Source organism: Cucurbita pepo, chromosome 16, assembly GCF_057944985.1.
Source record: "Cucurbita pepo subsp. pepo isolate OVF chromosome 16, ASM5794498v1, whole genome shotgun sequence".
NCBI classification, from domain to species: Eukaryota; Viridiplantae; Streptophyta; class Magnoliopsida; order Cucurbitales; family Cucurbitaceae; genus Cucurbita; species Cucurbita pepo.
Genome location: NC_141813.1, coordinates 5,772,479 through 5,791,231, shown reverse-complemented (window position 1 = coordinate 5,791,231; position 18,753 = coordinate 5,772,479). Strand labels below are relative to the sequence as shown.

The 18,753-nt window shown below is 37.1% G+C and overlaps 2 non-coding genes across 2 annotated transcripts; both read left to right on the top strand.

Annotated features, from left to right (window-relative positions):
* The first annotated feature begins 10,139 nt into the window (after nt 1-10,139).
* LOC147788813 (small nucleolar RNA Z247) lies at nt 10,140-10,279 on the top strand. Its single transcript, XR_015412600.1, has one exon. It is a non-coding gene; the product is annotated as a small nucleolar RNA Z247 (small nucleolar RNA).
* Nucleotides 10,280-18,679: 8,400 nt separating this feature from the next.
* Nucleotides 18,680-18,753, top strand: TRNAI-AAU (transfer RNA isoleucine (anticodon AAU)). Its single transcript has one exon. It is a non-coding gene; the product is annotated as a tRNA-Ile (tRNA).

Below are 18,753 nucleotides of genomic sequence, written 5' to 3'. Positions count from 1 at the left end.
TAACACGTTACGTTTGGTCTATTTGGAGATTTTTCTTGGTTCTTTGATTTTGATCGCCCTTTGTTTGGGCCCTTCGGTTTACTTCTTCCCCTTCGATCAACATTGAGAGCATTGCCTGAGGAATCTCCAGTTTCTCGTTTGCGAATACTTTGGCTGAGAAATACATCTCGAATTTCACCAAACTTCAGTTTATCAGATCCTCGGGTACTGCTGATTGCGGCAACAACAGTATCCCATGTCTCGGGTAAGGATGACATCAAAATCAACGCTTTAATTTCATCTTCAAAATTAATTTCCACCGAACTCAGTTGACTTATGATCATATTGAATACATTTATATGATAAGCAACACGTCCACCTTCAGACATCTATAGATTGAACAATCTCCGCATCAAATACACCTTGTTCATAGCCGATGGTTTTTCATACATACTTGATAGCGCATTCAATAGATCTGACGTTGTCTTCTCCTTGATAATGTTGAACGCCACGTTTCTGGATAGTGTCAACTGGATCAGCCCCAAGGCTTATCGATCCTTGAGCTTCCACTGTTCTGTGGTCATGGTATCCGACTTCACCCCCAACAGAGGTTCGTGAAGATCTTTCTAGTACAGATAATCTTCAATCTGCATCTTCCAGAAATCGAAATCGGATCCATCGAACTTCTCAATTCCAATCTTTGAACTTTCCATCTTCACAGATCGTGCTGAATTTCACCTAGCTCTGATACCAGTTGTTAGGATCGGACAACAACGCACACGCTCATGGTGTTAAAAGAAAACTCTGGCTAAAAGAATTTATTTTTTATTGATGACTTCACGTATGTACAATAAGAGAGAATTACAGAGAATATAAAGTACATGTCAAAGCTCTACCGGATGGGATATATATATAGTTCAATTTACTATATATAGCTTTACTAGATATAACCATCTACTATATATAGCTATTTACTATATACAGCTTTACCCGATTTAACCATCTACTATATATAGCTATTTATTATATATAGCTTTACCCGATTTAATCATCTACTATATATAGCTATTTACCATATATAGCTTTACCAAATATAGCTTTACTGGATATAACCATTGACCAAGCTATAAATAATCATCAGGCTCCATAACCTAACAGTTTCTTCTCCTTCTTTCTCATGGTGTTAACCGTCTTTGTACGTTGGATCCTACCCCTCTATCTCGCTAGTGTTGTGTACTTTGGATCCCATGATCATCATCTCGACATCGTCATTTGTGCAGAGATGCCTTGCCTTTACCTAAAAAATAAGAGCAGCGCATGTCTTGAGTATTTTATGAAATACTCATGAAGTAAACCTACTACTAGTAGAGGGTAATGCAAACACATGAAATCATGGTTATCATAAAACATCATTTCATGGCCTTGGTCTCATATTCCTGTCCAATTAGAATTTGATGTGCAGTACTTCTCTAACTTACATACACACACATTTTCTCCCAGGCGAGCTCGCATACATACCCATTGACCTGGCTTCAACTAGCATGGAGGGAAGGGAGTGTACATAGTATTGTGGTGTATACAATATCGTATCATAACATCATTGTGAACATAAATGTCGTAAGGTACGTGTCCGTACTAATCATGACGGGGAGGTATTTCGGTACACGTGAACATATAATATGATGAGATCCCAATAGTTTAAAATAATGGCATATAACTATGAATAAGGTAGTGTACAATGTAGTACCATACATTCATATCATGTCACGTTCCTCAATGGCATAACGTGTCAATATGATATTCCATAACATTATATATCAAATCCTTACAACAAGTCATAACATAATAAAGCAAATATAACACAATCAAAAGGTAGGACACTTGCAACCGTCACTAGGCATGAGCCACTCACAGTTCAAACACTTCACCTCTGATTTACCTTCAATTAATTTAGAGTAGGTACAATATCGTATCATAACATCATTGTGAACATAAATGTCGTAAGGTACGTGTCCGTACTAATCATGACGGGGTGGTATTTCGGTACACGTGAACAATATGAATGTGATCCGAATAGTTTAAAATAATGGCATATAACTATGAATAAGGAAGTGTACAATGTAGTACCATACATTCATATCATGTCACGTTCCTCAATGGCATAACGTGTCAATATGATATTCCATAACATTATATATCTCATCCTTACAACAAGTCATAACATAATAAAGCAAATATAAAACAATCAAAAGGTAGGACACTTGCAACCGTCACTAGGCATGAACCGCTCACACTTCAAACACTTCACCTCTGATTTACCTTCAATTAATTTAGAGTAGGTACAATATGGTATCATAACATCATTGTCCACATTCTTCTAAGGAATGCTTCATTCCCATTTCCAGCCACTAAAAACTATTGTCCATTTTTGCCCGTAGCAAATCGTCGTAAGAATCACAGTTTTAAAACACGCTACTAGAGAGATGTTTACAGACACTTATAAGTTATTCTTTATTCTCCTCTCAAACTAATGCAGGATTAGAGCGCGTGGGTTCAAATCCCACTTCTGACAACTCAAATAAAGGTAAAATAAAAATACAATAGCATATCATTATTGAAATCAATTGAACTCACTAGAGATTTAAAATTGTCACGACATAATACTCCAAGCATCTAAGAAAGTGTGAGCCTCCATTAATATCTCGTTGCTTAATTCCTCAATTGTTAGAATATATAGGCGTCCTTGACATAACTCTCCATCATCTTAGGATTTAAAGAAATTGTCTACTTGGCCCACTATATTCGCCAACTAATCTCAAGTTGCAAGTCATCTGATCTTCTTTGAGGAGCTATATAGTTATATATTACATATTGGCCAACTCACCTATTGCAACTTGAATCCATAGTATGGGAAATGGTAAGAGCATAACTAAATTACTTGATTTCTGGAATGCTCTTTCTGGTATGCTTAGAAGAGTTAAACTGTGAGGCACCAATGGTCGGGAATAGCTTGGATAAGCTAAATAGGGCACAACTGTAATAACTTAATTTTAAAGACTTCAAAGCACAACTATAATAACTCAATTTTCAAGACTTCAAATCATTTTTCATGATACGTCCTGAAAAAGACAAAATTTTATAAAAATTGGAACGAGATTCGAAAACCAAGGACAACAACTCGTAACACATAGAACTGACGTGACAAAGAAAAAATTTGATAAAAATTGGAACGAGATTCGAAAACTAAGGACAACAACTTGTACACATAGAATTGACGGCTCGGGACGACCCTCCTCTATGACCTTAACTAACAATTAGTGATCACCCAAAATGGAAAAGTAATATCTAGTGCAACTAAATAAGTAACCTACTTGTAGGCAGTAATCGAATCCTTGATCGAGCGAGTTGCCACGGGTTTTTCTCTAGGTTATAGAAAGTTCAGGTGTAGATTATATGTAACGACCCTAGTTTTCTAGGGACCTAGAGTCACTAGAATATGCATGATGTAACTGCTTTATGCGAAAATATTTTTTACATAATGTTTTTGTATTGAAGCTACCCCTAAAAAGAACACAATATTATTATTAAGAATGCTAGATTAAGACTATGTAACAATGTTAAGAATCACGAACCTACATAATTATATGACATTGTCCACTTTGGTTGGAGGGTTAAATTTGTCGTTAAATTTTTCCATATACTAAAATGGAATGATTCATTCCCATTGCTAAAAAGAGAGACGAACCTCCGACCTTAACGTTAACAATCATACGCTCTAACTAACTAAACTATTCCAACAAATTATGAATATTAGCCTAGATATTGTCTACTTTGACTCATTCCATATCGTCGTCAACCTCACGATTTTAAAATATGTCTAATAGTAAGAAATTTTCACATGCTTATAAGAAATGTTTCATCCCCTCCCCAACCGAGGTGGGAACCCCCTTGTGTTCCCAGCAACCTCGTTGGTACACCACCCAATGACTAGCTCTAATACAATTTGTTACAAACCAAGCCCACCTCTTTTAGATATTGTCTGCTTTGGCTAATTACGTATCACCATCAGCCTCACGATTTTAAAATATGTCTACTAGGAAGAGATATTCACAACCTTATAGGAAATGTTTGGTTCCCCTCTCCAGTTGCTAGCAGATATTGTTTGTTTTGGCCTGTTACGTATCGTCCTAAGTTTAAAAGTTTTAAAACGCGTCTTTTAGGGAGAGGTTTTTACACCCTTATAAGGAATGCTTCATTCCTGTCTCCAATCAATGTTAGGTCTCACGATAAATAGTTAGGATGGCTGAGTGGTCGAAGGCGTTAGGAGTCAAGTTTTGGTCCTTGTGAAAGTGCGTGGGTTAGAAATCCTACTTTAGACAACTTACTTGGAAAGGTTTTCTTTTATAAAGTGCAATTCTTTTATTAAATTGATTCAAAATTTCTGTTCAAAAGTTGTTTTCCACTACCTTAAGAATGAATTCATTCATATTAGCAGAACTTCCGACTTTGTTGTTAAAGTCCACGCTCTATAACCAACTGAGCTATTCCAGCTAATCATTTGTAATAGCTCAAGCCCACAATCAGTAAATACATTTAGCCTTGGCTCGTTACATATTATTGTCAACTTCACGGTTTTAAAACGCATCTATTAGGGAGTGGTTTCCACATCCTTATGAGGGATGTTTCTTCCCCTCTCCAACCTATGTTCAATCTCACAATCCATCTACTAACAAATATTGTCTGATTTTGTCCATTACGTATCACCATCAACCGAACAATTCTAAAACGAGTCTACTAGGGAGAGGTTTCCACATCCTTATAAGGAATGTTTCGTTCCCTTTACCAACCGCTAAAAAATATTGTCCATTTTTTTCCCGTTATATATCGTCGTCAGAATCATTTTAAATCACTCCTACGGGAGAGATGTTTAAAGACTCTTATAAGTTATACTTCATTCCCCTCTCCAATGGATTAGAGGGTGTGCGTTCAAATCCCACTTCTGACAACTCAAATAAAAGTAAAATTAAAATACAATCTTATCATTATTGAAATCAATTGAACTCACTAGAGATTTAAAATGGCCACGACGTGATTTTCCAAGCTTCTACAAAAGTTAGTATTGTTCAAGTTTACCCTTACGCCCGGATCTCAAGGACACTCTGATTTTCTGTACTACCTGTCAAGAATGTAAAATCGAGCCAAATATGTCATTTTTTAGCCTAGAATTCCGAGAAGCTGAGCCGAAGGGGTTGGTGTATGCAGTAGTGACCCTGTCGTTGAGGGACATTGACACATGAGCAGGTCGCAAAGTGGGTCGAGGCACGGGTCTTCAATGTTCATGTGGGCACATAGGTTTGTGTAGTGGATCATGGGTTGGGCCATGTTCTGTGTATTTTTGGTTTGAATGTGGCTTTTTGGGCCAAGCACAGAGGAACTAGACTACTAGACTGGTTGCTAGTGGGTATCTTATTGCATTGTTGGGCCGAAGCTTTGTATTTTAGGTTACTGGAGCAAACTAGGTATGGGGTTGCTCGGCTATAATCAGGTTGCGAGTATTCGAGTTTGGGTCCGACCGGTGGACTTCATCTTCTCCACCCCTCACCTCGGTTAGGGTTGCCTATCGGTTTTGGGTCGTGAGTCGGATCTCGGGTCGGACTTCCTCTCCCTCACCCTGATTACCAGAGAATTTTTCGGTGACTCTCTCTCTCTCCTCAATCACGTCATTTCGACGTTCTTTTTCCTCCTTTTTCTTCCGTTTTCGAGTCTCCTCCTCCCCCAATCCCGTTTATGGTGTTTGTTTGGTTCGTAAGGGCCTAACCTCTCAGATCTGAGAGGGTTAAAAAATCCAACGTTCTGTCTTCCTTACCCAATCTCGGGCCTAAAACTTTATTCGACTTTGTCCCGCGACTTCTATTTGGCGCTTTTGACTCAAGATACCGGTTTTTAACCCTATTTGACATTTTTAAACCCTATCCTACAATTGGTTACCCTCTTGAAGTCGATTTTGACATTTCAAAAAGGTTTTGAGATGAGTACGATCATTGTTTCAAAAAACTAAAATATTATTAGAAAAATTATAGGTTTACTTAAAACATAGTAGCTAAACGACGTCGTTGATCTGTACTAATTTGGTGTCATGAACTTACATAGGTTTACTTGGATTTTAAACGGCAAAATTGAACTAGCTTCAAGTATGATTTAGGGACTTCAACTTAGCTACCTTAGTAAGTGACTTCACAACTATCCGAAGTTGGCTTGACTTCTCTGAGTGCTAAGGAATGGTGGGTTAGCTTTGGTGGGATTTGTTTTAATGGCGGTTTTGAGGTTAGTGTGGAGGAAAAACATTAAGGATATGGAGAAGGTGTCTGAAAGAGGAGAGAGTTTTGATACTGTTTGGATTGGGAAAAGTAAACTGCCTTCTGCTTCAATGGTAAGAACACAACCATCTCTTGAAAATAGTTACCTTCCTCGATTCTTTTTCTTCTTAGTTGTTGGGACGTTTTCGTCATTGTGTGGAACGTGTAATGAGAGAAAGAACGTTTAAACGAATGATATAAACGAAAGAATTTTTTACTCTTGAAGTGTAAAGTTGTCAAAACGATTCTTTTATTAACTTCTCTCGATCGTATTAAAAGAGAAATGAATACTACCGTTGATTATCTCATGGATAAACACCGAGATCGAAGATGAAGAGTTATTGGGCTCTCGATCATGGCTACAACAAGCTTGGGTATCATATTTAAGAACGGTAGGATATCAAATCAAAACGAAGCCCTTGTAATGAACTTAGTATTGTACGAGCCAGTTTGCTCCAAATGAATGATTAAAATGCCAATTTTTTTAGTTGTCATGTTGGATTAAAATTTTAGAGAGCGGTAAGAAAAATGTATTTGATTTTGATTTTTTTTTTTCAACAGCTTTGAAAATTGTTTAAATGGTGTGCATCAAATGAAACTTTCTAAATAATAAGAAAAGAATCTTTAGAAAAATTACTAATTTAAAGTGTCTTTTAGGTTAACTTTTTTTAGTTAAAAAAAAAAAGAAAAAAAAAGAAAAAGAAACTAAGATATTTGATATTGAATATAAATAAAAAGGTTGATTAGTTTAATGTGTTAGGTTTGAATTAAAATATATTTTTTTAGAGTTTAAACTTTAGTTAATTTTGCAATTATAATGGATCAAATCTTAGAAAAGAATAGGAATGAAATTTTAAAAGAAAAAGAGAACGTATAACTTTATAGTAATAAGTAAAATGGGCTAAATAAATTTGAATTGGATTGCGTATTTTACTCGATAGAACTCATGTCAATGTATTTGAATCAAATTAACTTAAACCAACTTTGACATTTAGGATTAAGAAAAGAGTAAAAATCTATAGGATAGAGAGTAGAAATAAATTGGGTAAGAAATTAAGTAGAATTTTAAAAGAGGAAACTAAAAATGGAAAAATTCAATAAAAATTCTAGTTTTTGGTTTGAAAGATATTTCTATAAGGAAGTTTGAATTGATGGATCAATTGAAGAATTGAAAATATAAGTGCACATTTTGTAAAGGTGGCTTTTCTGTGTAGTGCATGCAATTCTTAACTTCCATTGACAAAGTGGGAAGTGGTGATTTGGAACCATCCTTCATTTCATTGACAAAGTGGGAAGTTGTGATTTGGAACCATCCTTCAAATCCACCTCTTCATACTCGTTGCAAATCAAAAGACGAAGATTTAGGTTAGTAGAGAATTTATATAGATCTACATACTCATGGTGGAATCCAAATTTTTATTTTAAGTTTTGAAATTTTAAAAACAAAAAATTAAACTATTTAATTTTTACATAATATTTATTAGGTTTTTAATGGTTTTATTTTCCTATTTTAATGTACTTCTTAAAATTTATATGTATATATTTATCTTAGTTTGGGTGTATCGAACCTAAAATTTTAGATTTGCTATGGACTTAGGCGTGCATATCGTCAATCGAGGAACCCAATTCTATTGGGACTTTAAGAAGAATTTTTTTCGAACGACATTGTTTTGGTGTGACTTTGAGAGCAAATTAGGGCATGCTTCATTCGAGGTTTTCTGGTAAAAAAGGGAACATGACTTTCTAATCGATGGGGTAATGAAAGATGAATATGGTTGGCAGATAGTAATGACTTTTCATTGTTTAATAATCATCTAAACAAATTTGAGTTCTTGCACGCATGGGAAAATGGTTGTTCTCAACCTTATTAAATAATGATCTAAGTTAGTGGATGAAAATGTCGCATCCTTATTGCTTTTGGAACAAACCTTTGTGAGAACAACCAAGAAAATAAAGTTGTTTTAGTTATTTACTATGTGAAAACTACTCTAAATACTCTAAATTCCGGTGGTTGATTCAAATTCTAAATCAAGGTCAAATTCTTAGAGGCATTACACCCTTAAATGAAGCAATGATGTTACGACCCAGATCCACCGCTAACAGATATTGTCCTCTTTAGGCTTTCCCTTTCGGGCTTCCCCTCAAGACTTTAAAACGCGTCTGCTAGGGGAAGGTTTCCACACCCTTATAAAGGGTGATTTGTTCTCCTCCCCAACCAATGTGGGACATCACACATCATGACCTTATTCTCTACTTCAAGTTCGAGTAAGGTTTGATGTGTAGTACTTTTCTATACACGAAACACACATGCGCACATGGACCCATTAAGTGAGCTCTTATACATACCTCATGGGTCTAATGCCACGCTCGCGAACACTCACATTGCCAGAAACCACAAAGGGGAAGGAGCATGCATAATATCATAGTGTACATAATCATAACGAGAAAGTTTCTCGATGCATGTGACATGTGAAATGAATGAGATCCTATAGTTTCGAATCATGATACATAGTTATGATGCAAATCATACATCCATTTTATTTTTCATGACATAGTATTCCTATGAGACATACACACATATATTGGACAAATCTTCTATGGTTAATGTACATGCTTTATCAATGTCTCATTGGCACAACTTCAACATGTTAACATAATATGCATGGTGTAATATGTGAAGGTTCAAGCATTATATATCATTCATATCGCAATGTAGATTCATAACATATATTTCATTCATATCATAACATAAAATGTAACACCCCTAAGTTTCTTAAGCTAATTAGTGACGTCAACTCATGCCTGCTTAAATCATAAATGCCGAAATTCATAATAGACATTTTTAAAATGAGGTCATGGACTTGCATAATCAATTCAAAACATGAAATTCAACCGTTTTAAAGGAAAATCAAGCTTCACACAAACACCTAACAAAATTGACTGAAATCCAATATGTCCTATCATGTACTAACTTAAAATTCAAAACATTCACCTGCCCTATTATTGTCTATTCTGATTTCCATGGTCTGCCCTGTTAAACCTAAAATAGATCATAACTGTATATACTAAAATAGTCTAAGATTTACTAGTTTATGATTTGAAGGGTTTGTTACCAAATCTATGATTTTATGGTTTGTTACCAAATCATAGATTTGGAATGTAATCTTCATTATACGCATCTATAAATACATGAGGTCGTGACCCATATAGGTCATCGTGCCATTCAATCTAACATGGTATCAGAGCCAAGGTTTATTTTTTAAACTCCTCGCCATGTCTTCTTCCTCCTCTCCATCCACCATCTCCAACACCGTCTCAACTACCATGGCGACTTTTGGCCTTAAACAATATCCAATCCCTCTACACCATGTTGTCACAATTCGTCTAACCAAAAACAACTTCATCATATGGCGTGCCCAGCTCCTCCCCTACCTACGGAGTACGAAGCTTATGGGCTACCTCGATGGCACCAATGTTGCACCTGCCAAGCTGATCCCTTCCTCAACTGCTGCTGGTGCTGAGCTGGTCTCTAATCCGGCCTATAATCAGTGGTATGATCAGGATCAACAAGTCCTTAGCGGCCTTCTCTCCTCCATGTCTGAGGAGATTCTTCATGATGTGGTTGCCGCTACTACGTCCAAGGAGGCGTGGGATACCCTGCAGCGGATGTTTTCATCGTCAACTCGTGCTCGCACTACTCAGATTCGTGTTGAGCTTGCCACGTCCAAGAAACGAGATCAATCTGCTGCAAATTATTTTTGCAAGATCAAAGGGCTAGCCACCGAGCTGGCCGCCGCCGGCTCTGCCTTGCAGGATGATGATGTGATCGCGTATCTTCTCGCTGGTCTTGGCCCTGACTATGATCCCTTCGTCACCTCAATGACTACCAAGAGTGAAGCCCTCACCCTTGATGATGTGTTTGCACATCTAATGACGTATGAAGCTCGCCAACTACAACACCAGGCTGAACTTCAGTTAAATCTTGGATCTTCTGCCAATTATGCTAGTCGTGGTGGTCAGCAGAAGAATCGTGGGCGTAGGGATCGCGGTCGTGGTCGTTCTCAAGGTTATGCACCCTCTCGTCCTGCTGGTGATCGTCGTGGCCCTTCTGCTCGTCCTTCCTGCCAGATCTGCGGCAAAGTGGGGCATACTGCTATCCGCTGCTGGCATAGGATGGATGAGTCCTATCAAGATGAACCTTCTTCTGCTCCTCCTACGGCACTGGCGGCTACTTCCTCTTACAAGATTGACCCAAATTGGTACAGCGACACAGGCGCTACGGACCATATCACCAGTGACCTGGATCGTCTCGCTGTGCGTGAACGTTATCATGGAGGTGAACAAGTTCAAGTCGGCAATGGAGCAGGTTTGCGTGTTTTGCATACTGGTCATTCTCTAATTAATACTGCTACTCGTCCTCTTGCGTTGCGTAATATTTTGCATGTGCCTGAAATTTCCAAACATCTTCTTTCTGTTCATAAATTTTCTCGTGATAATGACGTATTTTTTGAATTCCATCCTTGGCATTTTTCTATAAAGGATCGACAGTCGAGGAAAAGTCTCCTAAATGGGAGGTGTGAATCTGGTCTTTATCCTATTAAGCCATCCGATGTCGATAATCTCAAGCACGCCTTGGTGAGCAGATCTACTACTCACGCCCAATGGCATGCTCGTCTTGGACATCCTTCATCTCAAGTAATAAAATCCATTTTGCGTCTAAATAATATTTCGTGTGCTAGTGAGTCATCTTTGTCAGTTTGTAATGCGTGTCAGTTAGCAAAGAGTCATCGATTACCATATACTAGTTTTTCCCATAGGTCTTCGTCACCTTTGGAACTTATTTTTTCGGATGTTTGGGGCCCTGCACCTCCATCTGTTGGGGGTTTTAAATATTATATTAGTTTCATTGATGATTTCAGTAAATTTTCGTGGATCTATTTGATGCATGATCGTACAGAAGCTCCTCGTATATTTTTGCAATTCCAAGCTCATGTTGAGCGCCTCCTAGATACTAAAATCAAGTGGGTTCAATCTGATTGGGGTGGGGAATATCAGAAAATTCACAACACATTTTTTCGTTCCCTTGGAATTGGTCATCGTGTTTCGTGCCCTCACACACATCAACAAAATGGGTCTGCTGAACGCAAGCATCGTCATATTGTTGAAACTGGCCTAGCCCTTCTAGCTCATGCTCATGTACCTATTAAATTTTGGGACGACGCGTTTCTTACAGCCACATATCTCATCAATCGTCTTCCTACTCGTGTCATCGATAAAAAATGCCCCTTAGAGCTTCTTTTTCATACCCCACCAAATTACTCCTTATTAAAAATTTTTGGGTGTGCTTGTTGGCCTCATCTTCGTCCTTATAACAAACAAAAGCTCTCTTTTCGATCAAAGGAATGTGTCTTTCTAGGCTACAGTTCTTCACATAAAGGGTATAAGTGTCTTGACACCGATTCTGGTCGTGTCTATATGTCTAGAGATGTCATATTTGATGAAAATGTTTTTCCATTCAAGAGAGCCTCACCTAATTCTTCCCCAATCATGCAGTCGACGCATAATGCCCCTGATTTGTGCACCTTACATTTGGGTAATAGCAGTACTAATTTGGAGAATGATCACATGCATATGTCTGGGCCTACTAACTCTTTGGATGCAGAAAATTTGGTGTCTACATCAGCTTCGGAATTGCCGCAACAATCCTCCGCGTCGCTGCCATTCGAATCGGCGTTGGTTGTTCCGCCAATGATTGAGGCATCGGCTTCTCCGCCAGCAGATGATATTGCGCAATGCCCGGTCGAATCCTCGGCCGTTGGTCAACCAACTGCTGTAGCATCGGTTGCTCCCCTCGCAACGGCTGATACGGCCGTCCCCTCAAATGTGGATTCTGCACCTACTACTCATCCGTATGGTACTCGATTGAAGCACAATATCAAGAAACCCAAGGTGCGTACAGATGGAACAGTAACATATCTTGTAGCTCGGTCTTCTGCCTCTGAACCTACTTCACATATTACTGCTATGGAGCATCCCCTCTGGCGTCAGGCAATGAATGATGAATTTCAGGCACTTCAAAAAAATAAGACATGGCACTTAGTTCCTCCTCGTGCTGGTCTTAACGTTATTGATTGCAAATGGGTTTTCAAACTCAAACAAAAGCCAGATGGCTCTATTGATCGCTACAAAGCACGCCTGGTTGCTAAAGGTTTTAAACAGCAGTATGGCGTCGATTATGATGATACCTTTAGTCCAGTTGTTAAGCCCACTACCATTCGGCTCTTATTATCTCTTGCTATTTCTCGTGGTTGGGCTATTCGGCAGATTGATATTCAAAATGCTTTTCTTCATGGCCTTCTTAATGAAGATGTTTATATGAAGCAGCCCCCTGGATTTGTGGATTCTCAACACCCTGGTTATCTCTGCAAGCTGGATAAGTCGCTTTATGGCCTTAAACAAGCTCCGCGTGCCTGGTTTTCTCGCCTTAGCTCCAAACTATTACAGCTGGATTTTACACCTTCAAAGGCTGATGTCTCTCTTTTTATTTTTAACAAAACGGGCATTCAGATGTATATTCTCATCTACGTTGATGATATTATTATCATCAGCTCATCTTCTACGGCTACTGAGAAACTTCTTACACAGCTTCAGGATGATTTTGCCGTCAAGGATCTTGGTATTTTGAGTTATTTTCTTGGGATTGAGGTCCGCCATACTTCTAGTGGACTTATTCTGACACAACATAAATACATTCGAGATTTATTAGCCAGAACCAATATGCTCACCTCCAAAGGTGTGCCCACACCTATGCTTCCCAGTGAGAAGTTGTTATTGAATGGTGGTGAAAAGCTCTCACCTGAGGATACTACTCGCTATCGAAGTGTCGTTGGTGCTCTCCAATATTTGTCTCTGACACGTCCTGATATATCCTTCTGTGTCAACAGAGTGTGTCAGTTCATGTCCTCTCCGACTTCTATACATTGGGCGGCAGTCAAACGAATTCTCCGTTATCTACATGACACTATTGATATGGGTTTGTGTCTTACAAAGTCCAGCACTGATTTGTTGAGTGCCTTTTCAGATGCTGATTGGGCTGGGAATCCTGATGATCGTCGAAGCACTGGAGGCTATGTGATCTTCTTTGGTGGCAATCTTATCTCTTGGAGTTCGAGGAAACAATCGACAGTTTCTCGTTCTAGTACGGAAGCCGAATATAAGGCGGTTGCTGATGCCACTGCCGAATTAATTTGGATCCAAGTTCTCTTGCGTGAGCTCGGGATCTCGCAAGCGCGAGCGCCTAGCCTATGGTGTGACAACATTGGTGCCACCTACCTATCCGCCAATCCAATCTTTCATCGACGGACGAAGCATGTTGAGGTTGATTATCACTTCGTTCGTGAACGAGTATCGACTCGTCAGCTTGATGTTCGACTCATATCTTCCAAGGATCAGCTCGCCGATATCATGACAAAGCCACTGCCAGCTCCTTCTTTTAGCTATTTTAGGCGCAATCTGAACTTAGTAGTACATCGTCCAGATTGAGGGGGGGTGTTAAACCTAAAATAGATCATAACTGTATATACTAAAATAGTCTAAGATTTACTAGTTTATGATTTGAAGGGTTTGTTACCAAATCTATGATTTTATGGTTTGTTACCAAATCATAGATTTGGAATGTAATCTTCATTATACGCATCTATAAATACATGAGGTCGTGACCCATATAGGTCATCGTGCCATTCAATCTAACATGCCCAACGTTCACCTTCATCCGTTCATAGGATCTTTACCTTCTCTCTCCTATTATTTGTTTTAATATAAATGTGAGATATTGTGCAGTCCTAAAAAAATATGCCAAAAAAGAACGTGCCGGTAAGGTTGAGTTTCCATCCAACCCTTCCACGCCAAATTGGAGTTAATAAAGAGTACTCCAAAACTGCTTATAATTAACACCATATCAAGTCTCATTTTCGAGAGAAGAGGAAGATACAAATCTCTACTTAAAATGGGAGTTGAGATTCTCACATTGGAGAATAACTTTCGTTGTTTTTTCTTTTCTCACTATTAACTTTGTATTTATTAGAGATTGTATTAACAAATTGAGAATGACAACACGAAGTAACTGTTTAGATCTAAATAGTCATTGATATATTAATACGTAGCACATGGGTTTCATTATTATCTTTTTTTTATAAAAATAGAGTAAACACAAATAATTTGATTTTTCTATTTCAGTTATGTTACCTACAATATATTAATACGTATCTTTTTTTAAGGTTAAATTTCTTTAAAATAACCTTTCTATGAACTCTATTAAAGTATGATGGAAATGTGTGAAGAAGAATGGTTGAATAATTGTACAAATGATCTAATAAATTAATTGATTTTATTGGGTTGAAACCCTATCAAATACAAAACTAAAAACAAAGACACAAATCATTTTCAAAATTTAGAGTTCATACATTTAAAGTTCACACAATTCTTAAAATAAGATACTATTATTCTTTTTAAAGTTCACACATTTATGACACACAATTCTTAAAATATTTGTGGCCCCATGGTCTAGTGGTTAGGACATTGGACTCTAAATCGAGTAACCCGTGTTCAAAATCTTGGTGTAGGACCTTTTCTATATTTCTTTACTTTAAAATTCTCGTACATAAAGATATAAAACTCAACTTTATATTTATAAAGATGAAAGTAATGATGCATTAGGAGATTGTTCCATGGTCTTCGCCTTAGCATTTCTACCCTCGATTTCTTTATGAAACTTAAAGATGGTGATGTCTTAAAGCACATGGTCTTAATTTTTGAATTTGCTCCTCCGTCTCCAACTTATTCAAGAAACCAGAATTTTGTTTCCTTAGGCAACCTTATCTAAGACGTATTAACTCCCAATTTCTTCATTAAAAGCGCTCAACTTAATCTTCTAAAGCTAAAGAAAGGCTTCGATCCTTACTCCCAAATTTTAAACGAGAATAATTTTCTTCAAATGGACTTGCTCTGAGTCTTGTTAACCTTGGTGGTCTTCTACGGAAGTATTCCTTGGAGGTTCGAAAATCAAACATGATAGGTTTCTTGACAAATTTGCATATAGGCTCGTATTTAATTTTCGAGCATCAACTATCTTCCTTTAAAGACGGACCAAATTGAGAAGTTGTGTTTGAGGCACCTTCAACACTTTATTTCATCACCAAACTTGTGGATAGTCTCATTTAGAAGGTGCAAAAGCAGGTTTGAAGGAAAATGGTTGACTATGGCTCTTAAATTTGGAAGAAATCCGAGAGTAAGAAACCCAAAATCTCAGAGGCTATAACAACTCACAGTTGAAGGCTCGACTTAGCTCGATTCTTTCTCTAAACGAAAGCTCCTACTTCAGGCTTTATAGAGAGGGCTTAAATCGACGTTAAAAACTTCCAGATTGTCGTGAATTTGAGATTGAATTTTATAAAATTTATGCCAGACATATTTTCTCTGATTAGTGGGCACCTGATCTCCATTTTAAATTTGGTCGTTGGATTCGATGAGTTGTGTCTCTTCTATAACATACTTAGAAGGCCATTTCAATATGTCATGATTCAAAGATTTTATACAAAGTTACAAGGCCATTGGAATATGTCCAGATTTAACCAAGATTTGGGGTGGTAAATGACCAACATACCCCTATAAGAATTCTAAAATGTTTTCAAGATTCCAAAAGACCTCGATTGTTAAATAAACTTTTTAAGAGACCCATTTATGACCTTAAGGGTAAGTATGCAAGATCACATGAGGAAATTAGAACGTGTTTGAGGTATGAACTCTAAGAAAAATGACGAAACAACCCAAAAAAACCTTTTATAAGAATCAAGGTTTGTTATGAATACCAAATGACAAGATGTGTATATGAAATTGTTCTCAAGTATCTCAAGTTTTACTACACATAAGAACATTTATTATGCTTATGCAATATCAGCCTTAGATGAGAGTTTTATTAAGTACCAAGAAATTTGAGGAAATAACTTTTTTTTTTTTTAGATGTTTATGCACAAATAGTAAGAGGAAGCTTTGAGGTTGTATGAGCAAAGTGGTCAATGATTGGATACTTTAGCAAGGTTTAGAGTTTATGACTTAAAAGATAGAGTAATACATATAGACGAATCAAGTCATGATCTACTTAAAGGAAGAAACTAAATCACCGGGGAGAAATTAGGAAGGTTTGAATTAAGGTTGAATGTTATATCTAAGTTATTCCAACATTAATTCCAACACGAGATCTGAGCCTTGAATCTACTTGAACTTTTTTAGATTATGGCCCGGACAACTTGGTTAAGGTAGACCGAGCCATAGACACATGAGCTACTAAGTCAGGACTTCACACTCCTTAACATTTGTTTTAGAGAGCAATAGCTCTAGTCATTAAGAGGAAAGAATGGGCTCACCCGACGATATATTGAACATTAAGAGCTGATCCAGATAGTTATACATACATGTAGAAACAAGGGTTCCCTCAAGCATATGAACCAAGAAGGCAAGGTTAAAAGGTTTTCTCGGAGTTCGATATAGTTGTGTGAGTTAGAGTGATGTTGTTGGGCTCACTAATTTCCCATAGCTTAATTAATTTTTATGAATCAGATATTTAACTAGGTTTCAAGACTTGTTTTATAATAGTGTTCATATCGATTATAGGAGGCTAACCAGAGACAAAAAATATAACAAGATGAGCCCTTAAGCCAACTTGATACCTCTATATAAAGAGGGTGGATTGTGAGATCCCACAACAGCGGGAGAGGGGAACATTCTTTATATTATAAGAGTGTAAAAATTTCTCTATGTGTTTTAAAAGCGTAAAGCTATCTCGAAACCCAAAGAAGACAATATCTGCTAGCGATGGACTTGGGCTATTATAATGTGCAAAGCCACGAGCACATGTCACCATACAACACACAATTATAGCCAAATGATGGTAAGGCCACTTACTTGGGTAACCTAAGCCGAAGCTACTACGACCATTTGACGTTAGCTTAATGCTGACCTCTAAATTTTAATTTTTCTTAAGAAGTCCAACAATCATAAATTAAAATTCTACTATGGAAATTAACTCAACTACTTTTGCATAAAATAATTTAAACTTACTCATAAGTATATAGACTAACTAAACCTACCTGTGCATTAATAATATAAACTCGATTCTAAAACTTTAACTAGCCAAAACGTAGTCATACTAATTTAAGCTTTTGAAAAATTGAAAGAAGAAAGGGTCCGAGCGTATCAAACCCAAGCCTGATCAGCCAAAATATTGACATAGAGCCGTCAAAAAATGTATTCTTCGACTAACTTTAAACAATTCAAGTGGGCTTGTAAAATGAAGTGATGGACCTCCCTTTTACAGTGGGACAATACCATTAATTCTCTTAATAATATATTTTCATGATACGGGGTTACAACACTACGAACTTTAAATATAATGTCTTAAAATTAGAAAGTTTTGAACTTTTATTATGCATAAAATAAACTCAATTGGCTTGATTAGGAGCTATAAATCTGCAATTTGCATAAAACCTTTGGCCCATTAGCTAAGTTTGTTAGAACGTCGCACTAATTAAGTGTGAAGGATGCAGGTTTGCCACTTGGACGGGTCAATTTCATTAATTCTCAATGATGTCTTTAATGATTTGGGGTTAAAGCACTACAAACTTTAAAAGATAATGACCTAAAGTTTTAAATTTATTATGCATAAAATTATGTAACCTAAACTCGATTGACTAGTTTAGGGGCTACTGCTCTTCAATGAGTATAAAACTTGTGGCCTATTAGCTTAGTTGGTCGTGTTAATAACACGAAGGTTGGATGGGCTAATTTCATAATGACTTAAATTTAGAGAGTTTTAAGTTTTATTATGCATTAAATTATGTAACCTAAACTCGATTGGCTAGATTAGGAGCTACGGCAGGTTTGACACTTGCATGATCAATTTCATTAATTCTCAATAATGATATATTTAATGATACTAGATTTAAAAGATAATCACTTATAGTTTTAAGTTTATTATGCATAAAATTATGTAAGCGAAACTCGATTGATTTGATGAGGAGCTACCGATCTACAATGTGCATAAAACCTATGGCCTATTAGCTTAGTTGGTTAGGTTGTTATGCTAATAACATGAAGGTTGTAGGTTCAACAATTACATAGGCCAAATTTTATTAATTCTTAATAATATCTTTTCATGATACGGGGTTACAACACTACGAACTTTAAAGATAATGACTTGAAGTTTTAATTTTATTAGGCATAAAATTATGTAACCTAAACTCGATTGACTAAATTAGGAGCTATTAATCTACAATGTGCATAAAACCTATGGCCTATTAGCTCAGTTGGTTAGAGCGTCGTGCTAATAACGCGAAGGTCGCAGGTTCGACACCTGCATGGGCCA